Source organism: Manis pentadactyla, chromosome 12, assembly GCF_030020395.1.
Source record: "Manis pentadactyla isolate mManPen7 chromosome 12, mManPen7.hap1, whole genome shotgun sequence".
Taxonomy (NCBI): domain Eukaryota; kingdom Metazoa; phylum Chordata; class Mammalia; order Pholidota; family Manidae; genus Manis; species Manis pentadactyla.
In genome coordinates this window covers 85,462,794-85,471,832 of record NC_080030.1, presented here as the reverse complement: position 1 = coordinate 85,471,832, position 9,039 = coordinate 85,462,794, and the positions used below count along the sequence as shown (strand labels likewise).

The 9,039-nt window shown below is 38.9% G+C and overlaps 1 long non-coding RNA gene across 1 annotated transcript; it reads right to left on the bottom strand.

Annotated features, from left to right (window-relative positions):
- Positions 1 to 292: 292 nt before the first annotated feature.
- LOC130679836 (uncharacterized) lies at positions 293 to 4,026 on the bottom strand. The gene is made up of 3 exons (XR_008992791.1): positions 3,977 to 4,026; positions 3,705 to 3,857; positions 293 to 433 (listed from the first exon to the last, which is right to left on the bottom strand). It is a non-coding gene; the product is annotated as an uncharacterized LOC130679836 (long non-coding RNA).
- Between the last annotated feature and the right edge of the window lie 5,013 nt (positions 4,027 to 9,039).

Sequence of the window (9,039 nt, the reverse complement as noted above, 5' to 3'; positions counted from 1 at the left end):
TTTACTCCTACTCTTGGCAGTGGAGGCCAAGCAAGACAGAGCAAAAAGACAGGGACTAGAAGGAGCCTGGGTCTTTCAGGACTTCGTGGAGTGGAGCTGCCATAAAATCCTGAATCAAGTATCTCCAGACCTTCATGCAAGAGTGAAATTAATTCCTATCTTTTCAAAGTCACTCTTCCATAGCGTAGTAGACTGAATATTGGCCTCAATTCCTCACCCTCCCAAATCCCACCTACTATGGGTCTTCATAGTTCCCCCCATAAAAGGCTGAGTATAGTTCCCCAACCCTCCTTACCTTTGGCCTTAGCCAACTGGATGTTAGCAACCAATACACAAGCAGAGGCTTGAAATGCATTTGTGCAGTCAAGCTTTTCTTGCTGCTACTGTCATTACCATTAGAAGAAGCTGACCTGGGAGCATGCAGGCCTGAAGACTGAGAGAGAAATGGATTTGAAGCTCACCCCAACTCTGTAGTTAAAACCAAATCACCCAGCTGACCCACAGACTTTGAGTCTTAGTTAGCACCACCCACCTGACCTGTGAGTATAATAAAAGCCTGACTGCCTCATGCCACTGAGTTTTGGGGTGGTTTGTTTGCAACAATAATTGATTGATACAAGTGGTAGTTTTTTGTTGTTACTGCAGCCAACTCAATCATACATTTTTGTCTTCAACAATTGTCCCACAATTGAGAAGAGAGAAAATTCTAAGCTTTCTGAAGAGGTATCATGCTATAAAATCTAGCAGATATAGGTAATAATAATAATAAAGTCCAGCTCTGCCATGTAACATTGTGCAATCATAGACATGTGCTGTTTAACCTCTCTGAGCTTTAGTTTCCTTTGTGAAATATGACAATTATTTTATCTACATCATGGTGCTCTCTCAGAATAAGGTAATGTAGAGAAAACACTTGCTAGGTAATACAATTATAAAAATTATTATTTATTAAGGGTTTCCCAAGTGCCAGCCACTGTGCTCAAAGCAATCACATAGGAAACATTCTTAATCCCCTCACTACTTATAAGACAAACAAGGCTTAGTGGGTTTAAGTACCTCAACCACAGATACACAGTTAGAAAATGACAGAACTGGGGTTCAACCCCCAGAAATTTCACTCCAGAACCTCTTATCTTAACTTCTAGCAGTTGATATCTTCATCTGTTTTCCTTTCTTATATTCCTTGAATTCCTTGTAGTCAAATTAATATTTACTATATCTGGTAAGCAAAGTGTACCAAGTAAATATTTATTCTGAAAGCAAAAAATTGATTACCAACGTTTTAAAAGCAGACTTGGTAGCACCCAGATGTACAGATGTACCGTCAAACCAGTAGTGTCCTGGTAAATGTTTTAACAACTAAGTCACCTCTCTACCCCACCCAACCCCCACCATTTGTTAACAGTTGACAGATTTCCACTGTGGAAATATCACCAGGGCTGATTCCAAACTACCAATTTAGGGGCCACTGATGATGGCTTGGGAAGAAATGTGCATAATGGACTGTTAGGAGTCACTAGGGCATACCACTGCCCTCAAACCCACCACATAAAGAGATTACTCACATCTAGGAAGAGCTGAAATAAGTGTAAGCAACTCAACTTCCCTTCAGATGCCAGAAGCAAGAATTAAATTAACCTGAGGGGTTACAAATTTGTGGATACAACTGGCCTCTGAGTACAATTAATATCACCTCAGTGCAGACCAAAAGTGTTAAGAGAGTAGAAATGGTAGGTGCCAGTGATGAGCTAAAGAAATAGTATAAGCTACTACAAAAAGGGATTCAAAGTCAGATCTTTAAAAAACATTTGCTGACTCTACACACTCATGTACACACAAAAAACTGCATACTGGAATAAAGTGTGAGCCACCAGTTTTCAAATTCTGCTCCTCTGTGACTCAGAAATTGAGTAACTAGACTATGAGTTTGAGTATCACGTGCAAAACAGATATTCAGGAATCTTCAAAATTAATTCTGCTCATGTAGCCTTTATCATGGTCCTGTGAAATATTATCTTTGTGGAAAAAAATGAACTCTTAAGTGACAAAATTCTATTGATGTCTTCATTCCCTGTTGTCCTTAGTTATACCAAGAAAGCAAGCCAAATATCAGCTTTGAATTTCAAGCTGCATTTGTTGGTACATTCTATATTCCTTGTGAACACAAAGGTACCCTTCTTGAAAATGTTAATCTCCAAAGCAGTATTAGTTACTAAACTACCAACTCTTGTTTCCATGGTTTTAAAACTACCTCAGACAGAGATTTAGAATGAAGATCTCTAAGATCTGGGATCAATCAGGAAATCACTCCCTAAAAATCTTGTTAGCTCCATTAAGTATTTCCATCTAAAAAATGAGTTTTACTTTAGAACAATTCCAAATCCTCTGAATAAATTTTCCATTTTCCTTTTCACTGTTCCAGTACTTCTTTTCATATATGCCTCTGTTTTATCCAGCCTGGCAGATGTTTGAAATTTTTAATGAGTAAATTCAAGTTCTCAAGTTAATTCAGAAGGATAGAATTATACCAATCTATTCTGGCCAGTAAATTCTCACTTTAAATTAAATCAAAATCAGAAGCAACCAGGGTCCATATTCCTATAAAAATCAGCAAACTACACCAGAGACTGTCCAAGTATTTTATTTATTTTATTTTTTTGGAATTTACCGTTGCCAGTCTTCAGTCTTCATAATTTACATAAATGCCTGGGGGTTTTGCCAAGGAATACAATTATGAATGGTCAGCTGCCCAAATCTTATCTAAACCCATCTGAAGGAAAGTGGTATTTATGGCATATGGTTTGAAGCGTACACAGGCACCAATTCCTGTAAATCAGGGATTTCTGCATGGTATTCTAGAATTCTACAGTTGGGTTTTAAGAACAAGGGCAGACCAAGGTGACCTATTTCAGAGTCTCTTGCTCCCACATAAATCAAGAGAGTTTGATTTTATATATTGGGGTTCTGCCCAAGATTTCATTTGAAAAGAAGTTAAGGATTGTGATGCTTAAAAATATGAGCAGCAGTGTTGTAATAATGCTGGATTTTATACTTAAATAAACCCTGAACAGCAGAAATTTTTGTGAGATACTATACCATATTGATTCCAAAACAGTAATGATCTGGATTTTTATTATTAAAACGCACATCAAGAAACTATACTGTGAAACCTTTAATGCAATTGCTATATTCACTGAGGTTGCCATCCACTGCATATCTGAGGGCCCCCCATAGTTACATTTGAAAATATTGTTTTAGAGTTTAAGGGATAAGCAAAGCTTTACCTTATGCCATTAGAGAAAGTACATCTAAGCATATATACCTCCTAGAAACTTGGAACCAAATGCATGTCTCAAAGAAAAACAGTTTATTGAAATAACTTTATAACTTAAGGTTCTGGCTTCTGTTTTTAATTTCATTTAAAATTAAACAATTTTCATTATTTTTCTTCATGTGTTACTTTATATTTTCACCCTGCTACATGTTTCTTATTATTTTTTATTACTATTTTATCACCTGTTACACTAAGATATTACATTATATGTAACAGAGATCTGAAAGAGCTCAATAGAAATGCGTTTCTCTCTCGTGTAGAAGCACTCTGCTCCACGAGAATGCACAGAGGTCCAGGCTCCCTCTTTCCTCCTGCCCCCTCAAACCTTCAGTGTCTGCATGGCCCGCGGTATTGTGCCCACCGTACTCACGTTGCATGCAGCAAGGCGGAGGCAGGCGGAAGAGTAGCACGGCTTTCTCCTTGAGGACACCATCAGGAAAGCACGTGTCAGTCCCACGCATGTCCCATGGGCCGCATTCAGTCATACATACACTCTTCATAACTGTGTCCTCAGCTGCGGGTTCTATTGATATAAAAAGGAAGGAGAACATAAATATTGGAAGGATAAGAGAAACTGACTTATTCTGTTAGTATTATAGCTTAAATCATTGGTTCTCAAACATTAGTATGCACCAGATTTACCAAGAGATGTTTACTTAAAACACAAACTCCTGGGCGACCAACACTGGCTTTCTGAAGTAGAATTCCAAGGAAAGAGGCCTGGTAATTTGTGTATTTAACAATCATCCCAGATGATTTTGATCATCAGGTATATTCAGGACATGAGGCCAGAATAAAGAGTGCTCTCTCCCAGTGCTCCATTAGCCAGTTCCTGATTTGCTTCAATAAGTGTGTAATCACATTGATTGTGTGTTTAGAACTCCACAGCATTCTAAAGCACATTTATTTTCAGTTGAACATTATTTCCTACTTCTTACTTTACAAAGAAATTATAAGAAATCTGAATAATATTCGAGGGATATATTTAATGCCACATTTTTACACTACCATATTCCAGAAAGTGAGATCTACTTATCCTACTACCAATAAATCATGCTAGAATAACTGGTTATAATACAGGAAAAATAGTCTTCACATTACTTGCCAAAAAATTCTAAAAGTTAAAGAGCTAATTTTAAAATTGAAAAATATTTCAAAAAAGAAAGAAAATATATGTAAAATGTTACATGGTTTTTGGAAAGAGAAAAGGCTTTAAAACAAAATAAAATGAAAAACTAATTCGATTTACTTATAAAAATTTGGTAGTTTCATGTATAAAACACAATACAGTCATTAAAAGATGAGAAGCTGAGGACAAAAGATTCATAAAACATATAGCTGGAAGGGGGTAGGCTAACATTCTTGATACATAAAAATTGCTTAGAAAATAGAAACACTTTTAAAGAAAAATGGCCAAGTATAATTTAAAAATAAAAAGAAATACTAATGACCAGCAAGTAAGTGAAAAAACCTCACCCCATCAATAATAAAAACCTACACACTTAAACAAGGATGATGTAAATTTTTTGAAGCTTGGCAAAGATAAGTCAATTGAATGCATGGTTGGAAATGTTGTAAGGAAATAGGCACTCTTCTCCTTGCTGGATGAATACAAACAGCCCATCTGCAGAGCAATTCAACAGTATTTATGAAAACCATTGAAATTGTAAAACTAAAAAAATTGAAGAGACAAATGTCAATCATAGGGGTCTGTTAAGGTATATCAAGGGTCATTCATACTTAAAAGGGGCTCCAAGCACCTAATCTCACCTCGGAAGGGGAGTGGACCCACCCTTTCCCTCTCCCCTGCCACACACACACCCCACCGAGCAGTATGTCGAGATACCAGCTAAGCATCCTACCATTAAACACAATTCTGACAGCATCCACCTGGAGATAGCATCAGATTTCACAGGTTAAGGACTCAGTCCTGTAAGACACCCCCCTGCCATTCTTCAGACGCCAACTGTAAGTCCAGGTGGTCACCTATTTCTGACTAGCTGGCTGCCGAGCTTCCAATGACCCTCTCATTGTTGCTGGGCAATCCAATCCGGGGAGGTCCCCCCTGCATGCTTGGTGAGACCTCAGACCGGGAGAGGGCTCTTGGCTCTGATCAAAAAAGAATTCACAAACAGGTCAGACAAGTATAGGTAAGGTGAGAGTAGTACCCTATGGCAGCTGCCCTGCAGGTGGCTAAGAGCAGGGAAGTGAAGAGGGAAGGAGGTAAAGTTCATTAAAGTACCCAGCATAAGGCAGATTCCCTTGCCAACTACTAAAGCCAGGATCACCTGGCATCCAGTGTCTGCTTGGATCTGCATGGCACGGGGACTAGCCCCAACCACTCCAGGATTTGGGGGAGCCATGGAGCATGGGATGGAGTGAGATTATGTTCTGAGAATTTCCCAAAGAAAAGAGATTTTCAGACAGGCTACTACAGAGCAGAATGTACAGCTGCAGTTCAGTCCAGATCACCCAGGCGATGGGAACTTGCAGGCAGAAATCAGAGCTCTCAGCAGCCCCTCCCTGCTGATCAAGAGTAAAGTGGAGACAGAGTGAAGCCTTGGAAATAGAATGAAATGGCAAAGAGACAAAGATGCTTACCACTGGGAGAGTGCAGAGACAAGACACAGTAAGTTGAGCAGTGAGAAGGCTTTATGTAAAAGTACACACTTACAGGGGAGTGAGGGCAACCTCAGGGAGGAGGCACGCTGAAAGGCTAGGGATTCTGTCTTTTAAGGGTTTTCAGAAATGTGACACAGACTTGTAAAGCAGGCTCAAGATGCTTATCTCTCGGGTGAGAGACATTATGCCTCCTCTCCTTTATTATCAGACCTCCAGGTAATTCTGCAAAATTAACTTAACACAAGAAATTGATCAATTCCTCTCCACGATAGTGGCTTCTCTCTGGGCACATGTCAGTCAAGACTACCTGCCCTGACCCCAAGGTGGGTTGAGTTATTATCTGTTTACCAAAGAATACAGTTAGGAATCCTACCTCCTACCTTCCTGGTTTTTAAAATGGAATCTTAGCCTTGAGATGGAATCCCTCCTATTCTTACTATACTGTTTATATCTCAGCTTTTTGGAAAATTAATCATGATGTCTGTCTTCTCTCTCTTTCCTCTCGTCATTAGATTTGATTAATTTACTATAGTGGCTCACAGAAATGAGAGAAACATTTTATTTACTAGATTGCTGGTTTACGGAAGAGATCTGTAAGGGCAAGGTGTGGGGAAGGGTGAAGAGCTGCTGATGCCCTTACCCAACACTGTCCATGAATCATCACATGTTCACTAACCCAGAAGCTCTCTGAACCCTCTCCTTTTGGTTTCTATGAAAGACCTCTTTACATAGGCATGACTGATTGACTCACTGGCCATTGGAAACTGATTCAACCTTCAGCCCCTCTCCTCCCTGATCCCCAGCTCAGGGTGGTGGTACTGAAAGTGCCAACCCCCACTCACATGGCTGCCTCCCTTGCTGCCAACCCCATCCTTAGCTGTGATCAAAAGTCGCTGCATTTGCATAAAAAAAGACCTTTATAACTTTCAGTCTTAGGAAATTACAAAAGTTTTTAGGAGCTCTGTGCTAGAAAATGAGACGAAGACCAAATACATGTTTCTTATTATAAATCACAATATACCACAACACTATAGAGCAAAAATTCTGATGTACAAGTATATTTTTGACATGTTACGTGAGGAATAAAAAACAGGTTACAAAATAGTATGTATGTCAAAACCAGTTCCTTAACTAGATAGATATATGACTAAAATGACATAACAAAATGAAAATTGTAGTATTCTCTGGAGGATTAAATTATCAATAATTTGTTCATTGTTTTCCAAATTTTTTTGCACTTATAATATTTTCCACTTTCAGGGCAAAAACACTAACAGCAAATCCAGAGAGAAACTGTGTGAAGACCTGTGTTAGTTAATTTTATGTGTGAGTTTGACTGGCCATGGGGTGCCTGGATTAAACCTTATTCCCTGGGATGTGTCTGAAATGGTGTTTCTGGATGAGAGCAGCATTTGAATCAGTGGACTCGGTGAGGCAGATCGCCCTCCCCAGCATGAGGGGCCATCACCCAGTCCCCTGAGGGCCTGAATAGAACAAAAGGTGGAGAAAAGAGGAATTCGTCCTTTTTGTTTTCTTACCTCATTGATTGATCTGGGATGTATCATTTGTTTTCCCCAGCCCTTGAATTGGGATTTACACCATTAGTTTTTTGGTTTTTAGACCTTCCATTTTGGACTGTGGGACTTCTCATCCTCCATAACTATATTCAACTGGTTCTGTTTCTCTGGAGAAACCTGGCTAATACAACACTTTTAGAGCAATCTAAACACTGGAGGAGCATGAATTCCTGTGCTCTTTCTTTATTTAACCAAGTCAAAAACTGGTTAGTAAACTAAAACAATAATCTAGCTGTTTAGCATCACTCAAATGAGTATCTAGAAAGGTGGCTCTATTTTTCAATTGAAAATTAAATGTCTGGTATTGTGTGGGCACAGGGTGATCTGTAAGTTCAAAATGTATCCAATTGCCATTGTCCTTCTTCCTAGATCCACATATGAAATGGACCGACCTGAACAGCTGACACTTCCCTCCTCACCCTGCTGTACCTTAGGAGATCACATAAATCATTTCACCAAAATCAAAAACGGCCATTCTCAGCCTAACTCTGCTGCTGCTATGGAAGCCAGGTGAAGTACTGGAATGTGAAAAGTGGAATGGCTGGACCTGGGAAACAATAAAATAGCAACACAGGGCTTGGAATCAACCAGAAAGTTTACATTTTACAAATTCTGGAGCTGTTAGAGATATGCCTTTTTTGCTATAGCTGCTCATAGTTTTTTTCTGTACTAGCTGAAGTTTATGTCAAAGTGATAAGCTCTATAAATGCTATCACCTGTGTGACTCTGCTTTCCCTGTCCTTGTTCCTAAGCATTGCTTTTCACTCGGCTACTGCCATGAGCTTCTAATCCATCTTCTTCTCCCACTCCATCTCACTACTAATCTAATCCCCAAAAGAAGACCTACATACCTGAGAGGCTATGAAGTCAATGTCCTAGATTACTGGTGGGTTTTTTTAGATCTATTTATATTTATTTTTACGCTCCAAAATTTAATGAACATAAAATGAGAAATAAAACATTTCTTCATACATAGTAGGAAGATAATACTAAGACTTTCCCAAAGAGAAAAGCTGTAAAGATTGGTTAATGTAGATTCTGGAAAAAAGTACGTTCTAGATAAAGACTAGCTATAATGCAGGGATAAGTCAGTGCTAGCACCATGCATTGCAGTACGCCGGCTGCTTCCCCTGAAGTGATAGTTATCCTGAGAAAAAAGAGGACACTCCACATGAGGAGGAGCTGACAGTGATGGTTCTTGTATCACATTGCCTCATAAAGCCATTAAAATAGGGGTTTGATGATACACAATTGTAATCAAACTGGTCATGATTGAATAGTGATAAAAAGATTTCTACAACAAATATAAATAAAACAAAATACACAGTAAGTTGAAGATAGGACCAGGAAGTCAAGCCCCAGCACAAAGAAAAATCACAGCATTGATGCCCTTTGGCAGCCACTTTCAGAGTCAGAAACAGGATGAACTAATGCAGTCAAATGTGGTCACATATTTTTGCCCCAACAGTAATACTGGCAACTATAAAAATTCTTACCTACTCATTT